An 8,738-nucleotide genomic window follows, 5' to 3' on the forward strand; every position below is an offset into this window, starting at 1 on the left:
CTTAAGATGGAATGCAATCCATCTATGCACATGTGTCCTGCTAATGGTGGTAGCTAGCTTTTTCTATATTATAACTAACTTAAAAGTGCCAAGTGTTCACAATAATCGCCACAGTGATGTGTGAAGCATATTGAGCAAAAGCTCTTCAAAGCAGGCTGTGATGTGTAGTGCAAAAAATTCTATGAATTTGCATACTGGGAATCCACCACAGCACATTATTTCATTAGTGTTAATGGTTATATTCATTTTAGTGGCTTGAAGGAACAGCTGTTAGTCTGTGTGCCAATAGTTTGAAAGGACTTATACTTTGCTATTGCTTTTGACTCATGCATGCATGCAAGCACGGACATTATAAATCACAAAAAAATTCTGTAGCTGCTAACAGTCTGTCATTATCAAATCCATTACCTTTGGTAGGCACAATCAGTGCTTTGATACATGGAAAAATTTAATGTTGTGTAGTAGCTAGTGTGCTGTGTGTGTGTGTTTGTGTGTGTGTGTGTTTGAGAGAGAGAGTAAATGAGGCAGTTAAGATAAGTGGTCTGAGTTTGGTAATTGAAAGGTTTCAGCCAGGTTTGATGCCCAGTCCAGTTACCCAGGTGTTAAGTGGCAACCTGGTGACAACTGGGGAGGCAGACCATCCATAGCTCTGATATAACATAAATATTATGTAGTGGGTGAAGGTACAGGTAATACTTAATTGAGCTGCCATGCCCACGCATTCACATGAGATACTGTATGGTACACCTTTCTGTGAGTTACGTATTATACTAGTCCTGCCCTCGAAGGATTATGCTTACGATGACTCTTAGCACCAGCCTACATGGCAAGTGGTATCTGAAGGTATTGTCTTTTGTGTGTGTGTGTGTGTGTGTGTGTGTGTGTGTGTGTGTGTGTGTGTGTGTTGGGCTTTGCTCTGTTAGTGTAGGCTAAGGCTGACTAAGAAGTTGACAGGAATGCATTCAAGTACATGAATATTTTTACTAATTAGTGTGGACAATCTAATTAGCCACTGACAGTGCATCCACCGCACTAGCTATATGGCTGCGCATGTATGAGGTCACTGCTCTATCATGTTCGTATATATACCAACAGCATGCATGCATGCACAGATTGCACACAATCACCTTCGCTGCATGTTTCTTCCGATTGTTCTAGTCGCAGTTAATAACGAGGCTCTAGCAATGATGCAGCTTGCTGTCATCCAGAACTAGAACAGTGCTTGTGCTCCATGGCAGACTTACCTGCAGGTATAGCTATAAAGACTGTCACAGCATTTATGATCGTTCATAGATATTGCCTCTTCCATCCTTTTCCGCCAGTTTCTAGCGACGCCATAATTGTATTCCTTTGCTACAGTAGCTAGCTACAGTGCTACGAATTTGGCAGCTACAAAATCGCATGTTGCTTGCTGGCAAAAGGAGTAGAGGATAACACTGTGACCCCCTGGGTCGAGAGACAACTGGGTGCATTCCACAAGCACTCATCATCTCTAGTACAACTACCTCACAGTGAATTGGTTAAGTCTACTTTATAGATAACTGCAAGTGCAAGCTACCCTGACATAGGGAACTTTGCAGAATGACATATAGGAAGAGCTGCATTTGTAGCAATTGTGAGGTAAGAAGATGTGGCTAATTCATGATTCGTTATTAATTTGTTATCTATCATTGCATGGCAGTGGGATCTGCCATCGACATCACCTAGCTACGTAAAGTTGTCAAAGTTACAAAGTAGTTACTGATGCTTTCAAAACTTGGACTGCTGATGATGTCTTGTGGTAGTACTGTAGATTATTATTATTATTATTAATACTTTACAATACAGTAAACGTATTGAGGGTCAACCAACAACCCGTGTTGGCAGCCCGAAAAAGTTAAAACTTAATTTACTTAATTACAGAACTAAAGTACCGAGAAATTGCTAGATAAACCTACGTTATAACAATTACTACATCTGCAACAAAAATGATACGTACAAGGATTGTCAGCTGAAAAATGAAGTGTGAAGTGTTGATGTAGATACTTGTAGATGTTGACTTTAATGACTGATAGTGGCTGGCTTAGATCGATGGATGGTAATTTATTCCACAGTCTTGATATTCTGTTGAAATAGAAGTTCCTGGTGTAATTGTTAGAAGTGTATAGACATGGTTGAGTTTATTATTAGAGGATGATCTGGTGTTTTCAGTGCTAAAAGAAACATGATCATATATATTAAAATGGTTGGAAGGCTGCTTTAGAGCTTTGATGAAAAACATGATGTCATAGAAATCCAGTGTATACATTAAAGGCAATAGATCTAGTTTGAGGAGAGTATGATAGCTAGATTCATAGTCTTTAAGGATGAATTTAGTTGCTTGTCGCTGAATCTTTTCTAGGGTAATAGTGTCCTTGATCAAGTACGGATTCCACAGCTGAGAGCAATAAGTTAACTGAGATCGAACAAGAGTTATGTATAGAGTTTTTTTGGCTTTAACAGAGTGACAGTTACTAAAAGCACGCCTTAGGAGGCCGAGATATCTATAAGCCTTGGAAGTTATATGTTTGTAATGATTCTCCCAGGAGAGGTTGTCAGAAATTTGTATACCCAAATCACGATGACTGTGCAGCCGAGGAAGTGTGTTACCATCAAGTGAATAGGAAGTAGGTGTCTTATTGTTAAAACTCAAGTAGATACATTTACTGATGCCAAAAAATAAGTCTGAGTCGATGCTCCAGATATATAGCTGGTCTAGATCCTGTTGTAAAGGTGAAATATAGTAAGTTCTGCTATAGTTCTTGGAAATGAGTATTTTGTGGTCTATTGAAGTTAGGCAGTGGAGAAACCTGTGATCATGGCTGGATCTTGTGAAAGCTATGAATGACACTGTACAAGGAATAGTATACATTAATTCAAGGTTTGTCACAGAAAAAAATTGCCATAGCAATATTTTTATTGTAACAACATTTTTACAGATGCTACCTATAAGAACTATATATAACTAGTGATGAAACAGATTATGAGAAGAAAGCTGCACTCAACGGACAGAAGTAAAAGAGCAAATCTACATTAATTTTAGTGATGTAACATCCCTCAGAAAAAAAGAATCCTGAAGGTGTCAAGAACTTCAATTTGTGAACTGAAAATTATAGTTGCTGTACAAATGATGTGCTTTTTTACTTATTAATGAAATACATATTGTCGGTAGTAAATACAACACAGGAGCGAGACATTGCTAGCTATATTACTAGCACAGTATAAAGCAGATGCACAATACAGAAAATGTTGATTTCAGCTACAGGATTTTTTACATCCTGTATGCATTTCACAGTGTTAAAATGTACATTTCTTCACTGCCTCATTTCCAGCACCATTCTAGATCAGGCCCGTAGCCAGGGATTTTGAAAGGGGGGTTCTTTTTGACCAAAAGTGGACCTTTTGTAAAGGTCCAAATATTGTGACTGTTCTATTAGAGTGGTTGACTGCTCTATTAGAGTATCTCGATCTTGCATTGCATTTAATCCATGCAATGAATGAGTTACTCGAAGCGCTTAATTTAGTTTCTTATTAGTGGTATCTAGTAAACTGTAGCTAATGGACTTTTGCTCCTGAAAATTTGGACTTGTATACCAAAAATTGTGGACCTTTTTTCCAAGAGGGCGGTTCTTCCGAACCCCCCGAACCCCCCCTGGCTACGGGCCTGTTAAGATGCAGTAAATCTTTCCCTATCCTCTGTAGGAAACTTTACTGAAATCTACTAATGTTCTAAGTATGAAATGTGGCTGAAATGACAAACTTCATGCACATTTTATACTCATTACCTACAAGCGGACATGGAACTTTTCGCCCAGTGAGAAGACACTGAGAAAAGGCATAATACGCATATGGTACGTACCATACGCGTATGTCCATACCGTACGCGTATGGTACGGAAAATCGTACCGTACGCGTATGGTATGTACCATACGCGTATGGCGGTACAAAATACGCATAATTATGGTATAGAACATGCATAATATTATAGACTGTGATCACTGTGCCAATGCCACACCGCTGATATACAGGTACATCACCAGTGGTTTCTAGTTACAACAGAGTCTATTGTGCCATATTGGCTTGATTGGGATCAATTGCTAATTGTGCCTCACCATATCCCTTATTCTGCATAGCCTCACTTCACTGCTGAGTCATCTTCAGAGACACGTCACACCTACAATATATAGTTACTTTCAATATAGCTTGGTTTTTTTTTGTGTAAGTTGTGTTTTAGTATTGTGGTTTTCTGATGCCAGTTAAACTCCCTTGCCTGTGTACGTATGCATATGTATCATTTCCACAGGTACACGCACACTAGGGCTGGGCGGTATTGGAGTTTCGCTTCACGATATATCGTACAGAAATATATCACGATATTACTATGTATCGCGGTTATTAAAGATGACTGCTATATTAGAGTAGCTGACTGCTTTATTAGGGTATCTCTATCCTAGCTGACTGTTCTATTAGAGTATCTCGATCTTTGGAAAAAAATTGACTAGCTAGTACTAGGTCCTTGTTTGCAGTAGTATCACGTGATTATTTGAGGTGCATTATAACAACCTTAAGGACTTAATAAGCTGTCACAAACACTAAAAATCGTAATAATATCGATATCGTGATATTATCGTTTCACCGAAATCTACGCGATACAGATATCGTTTCATTGCAATACCGCGGTATTACTATAATACCGAGAAACCGCCCAGCCCTACCTAACGCACACTGCTCTGAGTGTTTCCTATGGCACTATTTATACTTGCCCAATGGGTAGGTTGCAACGTTAGTGTATGTACTTGGTTGTATGTGACACGGTCCTAGTAATAATAGTAATAATAATAACTATGAAATTGTCACCCAGCACCTTAGTTCGTACTAAACGCCTCCAAAATAATTATCGTGTTGCTTGTTTACGACATTTAGAGTCTTTTAAACACTTCACAACCATCTGCATTAAAAGGCCAAAATAGTAAAAATCAACAGTGAGATACTACTAAGAGGTGTATTGTTTGCTGCGAAAATGCAGCAACTAACAAGAGAATCTGGGTCTCGCCAACTACCTACAACTTGGCCTGTTTGTGCCCCACCCCTAGCCAGGTCCTGGATCCGCCCCTGGTTTGAACTCTGTTTTGAACACTTGCGTATTGAGTGAACCACGTGACACGAATAATTATAGAGAGTTTGCAGGGGGTGTGTCAGCCTTACGCAAATATCATGTGAATACAGTGAAGCCATTTTTGAGTGGATTGTAGTGAAATGAGTGGTCTGACGTTTTCGAAGTACTTCGCCGATCTAAAGAATGACGATGATAAAAGGCGATACCAAGAAAAAGTATCGCTACTGGGTTGTCATTAAGATCCTTACTGTCGAATGGAACGAAAAGGCGGCTGCACTCGAAGCGTAGAGTGGGTAGATTGGCCGAGTGTTTGTTATGGCGACGTTTACAATTATTTGATCAGTACGCCTAGCGAATATACCCATGAAATGCTAAAGGCTTACAAGAGCATGGATGGCTATAATTTCTTCATGAATGGTTGGATCAACAACATTCTTGTAACTGCGATAGATGGTAGCAACAGATACATCTACACTACTACAGTGAAACATTCACAGACGCTGTCAGCTCCACCTTTAAAGGTATGGATGTGCTGTAAATCAGATGGAGAAGTGATGGCAGCACACTGTACCTGCATGGCAGGGTGTGGAGAAGCTTGCTCGCACATTGCTGCCATCCTGTTTGCTGCTGAAGCCAATACTCTAGTAAAGCAACAGTTCTCTTGCACATCCCTGCCTTGTACATGGCTTCCACCAGCATTTAGAACTGTGCCATTCTTGCTATTAGCAGAAATTGACTTTAGAACACCAAGACAAAAGAGAAAAAGCTTTCTAGAGCCTGCTGCACCTGCTCCAAAGAAAAGTATGACAATTCAAAAGCCTACACAGGCAATGTTGGAAGAGCATTATTCAAAGCTTTCTAAAGCTAAGCACAAGCCACTTTTGTTATCCTTGGTGAGTGGTTTTAATGATGATTTTGTGCCATTGTATGTGAGGGGATTGCTTCCTGAACCACTGACATCATTATTTCATAAAGATAATCAAGAAGTACCATTTCAAGATTTGGTAAAGGCATGTGATGCTTTTTATGACATGGTATCTACAACTCCAGAGCAGGCCCACATGGTAGAACTGAAAACCAGGGAGCAATCCAAATGTAAGCTGTGGTATGAACAACGAGCTGGCCGTGTTACTGCATCAAATTTACGTAGAGTCCTTCATACAGATTTTTCAAAACCTTCAGTGTCATTGGTAAAGACCATTTGCTATCCCGAGTCTACAAAGTTTTATAGCAAGGCTTGTGACTATGGACTTACCCATGAAGCTGATGCATTGCGTATATACAAAGATAGCATGCAAGCTATACATGCATTTTTTGAGCTTAAAAAGTGTGGGCTATTTCTTGACAGTGAGAATCCTTTTATTGGAGCTTCACCAGATGGGATTATTTCCTGTTCATGCTGTGGCAAAAAGGTTGTAGAGGTGAAGTGCCCATTTTCATGCAGGGATAAGTCTTTTGATGAAGCTGTCAAACACAGGGAGTTTTGTTTGGAAGGAGATACTTTCTTGCTTAAACAAGATCATCCATACTATTTTCAAGTGCAGCTACAAATGAAGCTGTGTCAGGCAAAGTTTTGTGACTTTGTGGTTTGGGGAAAAGATGGTGCTTTGAAGCAGCGAGTTGATTATAATGCAGAATGCATCAATGATGCATTGAAACAAGTGAAAAACTTTGTGAAAATGTGTCTACTGCCAGAACTACTAAGTCGCTGTTTCACCAGTGGAATGATAACACCTGATCCTCCTGTAGTTGAATCCAATGAAGAACAAGATGAAGAGAGTGAAGATGACCAGTTACCACCACTGGATGATAATACTGCAAATCAATCTACCAGTAGTACAAGTAATAGTACTGCTGATGTTGAAGAGGACGAAGATGACAGACTGTGGTGCTATTGCCGACAAAATGAGGATTATGATCAAATGATAGCATGTGGTGGTAAGGACTGTTCCATTGAATGGTTTCATTGGGGCTGTGTGGACTTGACAGAAGAAATTGTTCCCACTGGTGAATGGTATTGTCCTGACTGTGCTAATCAATGAGTTAAGTGTCACTTTGTTAATTAATTACATAATTTACATAGATTACAGTAAATTGTATAATAGGCTTTGGTAATTACTAGTGCCATTTACAGTGTTACTATGAATTGTTGTCACTATTTACAGCAATTATTTTGACAATTAATTTCAATTAAATGGTACTACAGAACTACAGTAGTTATATAAAGCGCAACATATTGTAACTGCTTTATCAATTGGTGACAAATTGTCATCTCCAGTACATGTAATCATACTAATAGGAAGTGTCGACTGTAAAATCATGTACTTCTGCCTAACAGCACCGACAACTCTCCACATGTATTCTTACTTTGGAGAGCTGTCTTGAGGTATCAACTTCCAATTTACTAAGCTGAGGCTTTCCTCGTGTGAAAGGAGGATGCTTAACTTCTGCACACAGCAAACCTACACTTTCCTCAATGGTAAACCCTCTGTCTGCAAGTACAATATCACCTGGCAATAGGTGGCGTAGAAGGCCACTATTTCCTGTCAGATGTACATCAGACACTCTCCCACCCCAACCCTTTGAAATAAAGGAAACAGAACCTTGTGGAGTGATGCCAATCAAGAACTTAGCGGTGTTGTGTTTTTTGTAGTTTGACCATGTCTGGGCTCGTGCCTTTAGTGAGGTTGGCCTATCAATGAAAACCTCAAAACAATCTATGATGACAGCACAACTTCAAAAAGCTTTTCGAAACACCATGGGCATAGTTTTCAGCAAGTTGTCTCTGTCTGGCCAATTTATAAAAACATGCAACTTTGTGTACAACACATCAAGCCACTTGCTAAAGTATCGGCACACTGTTGAGGGGTGAACATCAAATCGATATCCTAAGTCTTGTATTCCTGCATTTAGTCGAAGACGCATTAGAACCATAAGAAATTGGTCAAAAACACTACAAGAGCTTGTTGCAAAAGAATCAGGCAATCCAACAGTTACAAACTCAAATACAATTTCCAGTATCTCGTATGATGGCAAACCTGTATAATATTGAACTTTTATATCATCATTATGCAAGCTTTCTCTGCTGACCACCTTTGCTGTTAGCTTTTCATTGACCAATTCAAGATGTTTACAATGTTTCTTGGCTGTTGAAAGCTCATCTTCCAGGTCTTTACAAAAATCACATCTGAAAACTGGTTCATGATCTGTAGCATCTTCAGAAAAAGGCGTCATGATTGCTTCGTCATCTTCCTCCTCCTCAAGGTCATCAGAAGTGTCATCTACTATTTCACCAGCAACTACTTGGTCATCAGCAATGTCTGAGGCATTATCAGGGTCAGTGTTACTTTCATCATCATCGCTTTCATTACCATCTTCAGCTTCTCCTTCATTCTCTTCCCTACTGGACAACGCTTGTTGCTGCACAACATAGAGCCGTTTGCGTTTGGTCGCCTGTCTTCGTTCAAATACAGCAGCACTATTCTCCAGTTTTCGCTTTGCAGGTGATTTAACCTGTGGAAATATTGTAGGGATATAGTTGGGTGCCAAAGCATCATTGCTTTTCTGGCCTGTCACAAAGTGCTCACTGCAAATCCAAGTATTA

At 39.6% G+C, this 8,738-nt stretch overlaps 1 protein-coding gene and 1 long non-coding RNA gene across 4 annotated transcripts in view; one reads left to right on the forward strand and one right to left on the reverse strand.

Annotated features, from left to right (window-relative positions):
- Nucleotides 1-8,738, reverse strand: part of LOC136257307 (cystatin-A-like) — a 215,893-nt gene that overhangs the window by 39,187 nt on the left and 167,968 nt on the right. The window lies entirely within an intron of this gene.
- On the forward strand, nt 1,037-3,184 carry LOC136258610 (uncharacterized). Of its 3 annotated transcripts, none has more exons than XR_010702880.1 (4): nt 1,038-1,250; nt 1,294-2,761; nt 2,812-2,899; nt 2,958-3,184. It is a non-coding gene; the product is annotated as an uncharacterized lncRNA (long non-coding RNA). The 3 variants fall into 3 exon arrangements; XR_010702881.1 differs by having other exon boundaries at nt 1,294-1,620; nt 1,682-2,899; XR_010702879.1 differs by having other exon boundaries at nt 1,037-1,250; nt 1,294-2,899.

This window comes from Dysidea avara, chromosome 6, assembly GCF_963678975.1.
Source record: "Dysidea avara chromosome 6, odDysAvar1.4, whole genome shotgun sequence".
Lineage (NCBI taxonomy): Eukaryota > Metazoa > Porifera > Demospongiae > Dictyoceratida > Dysideidae > Dysidea > Dysidea avara.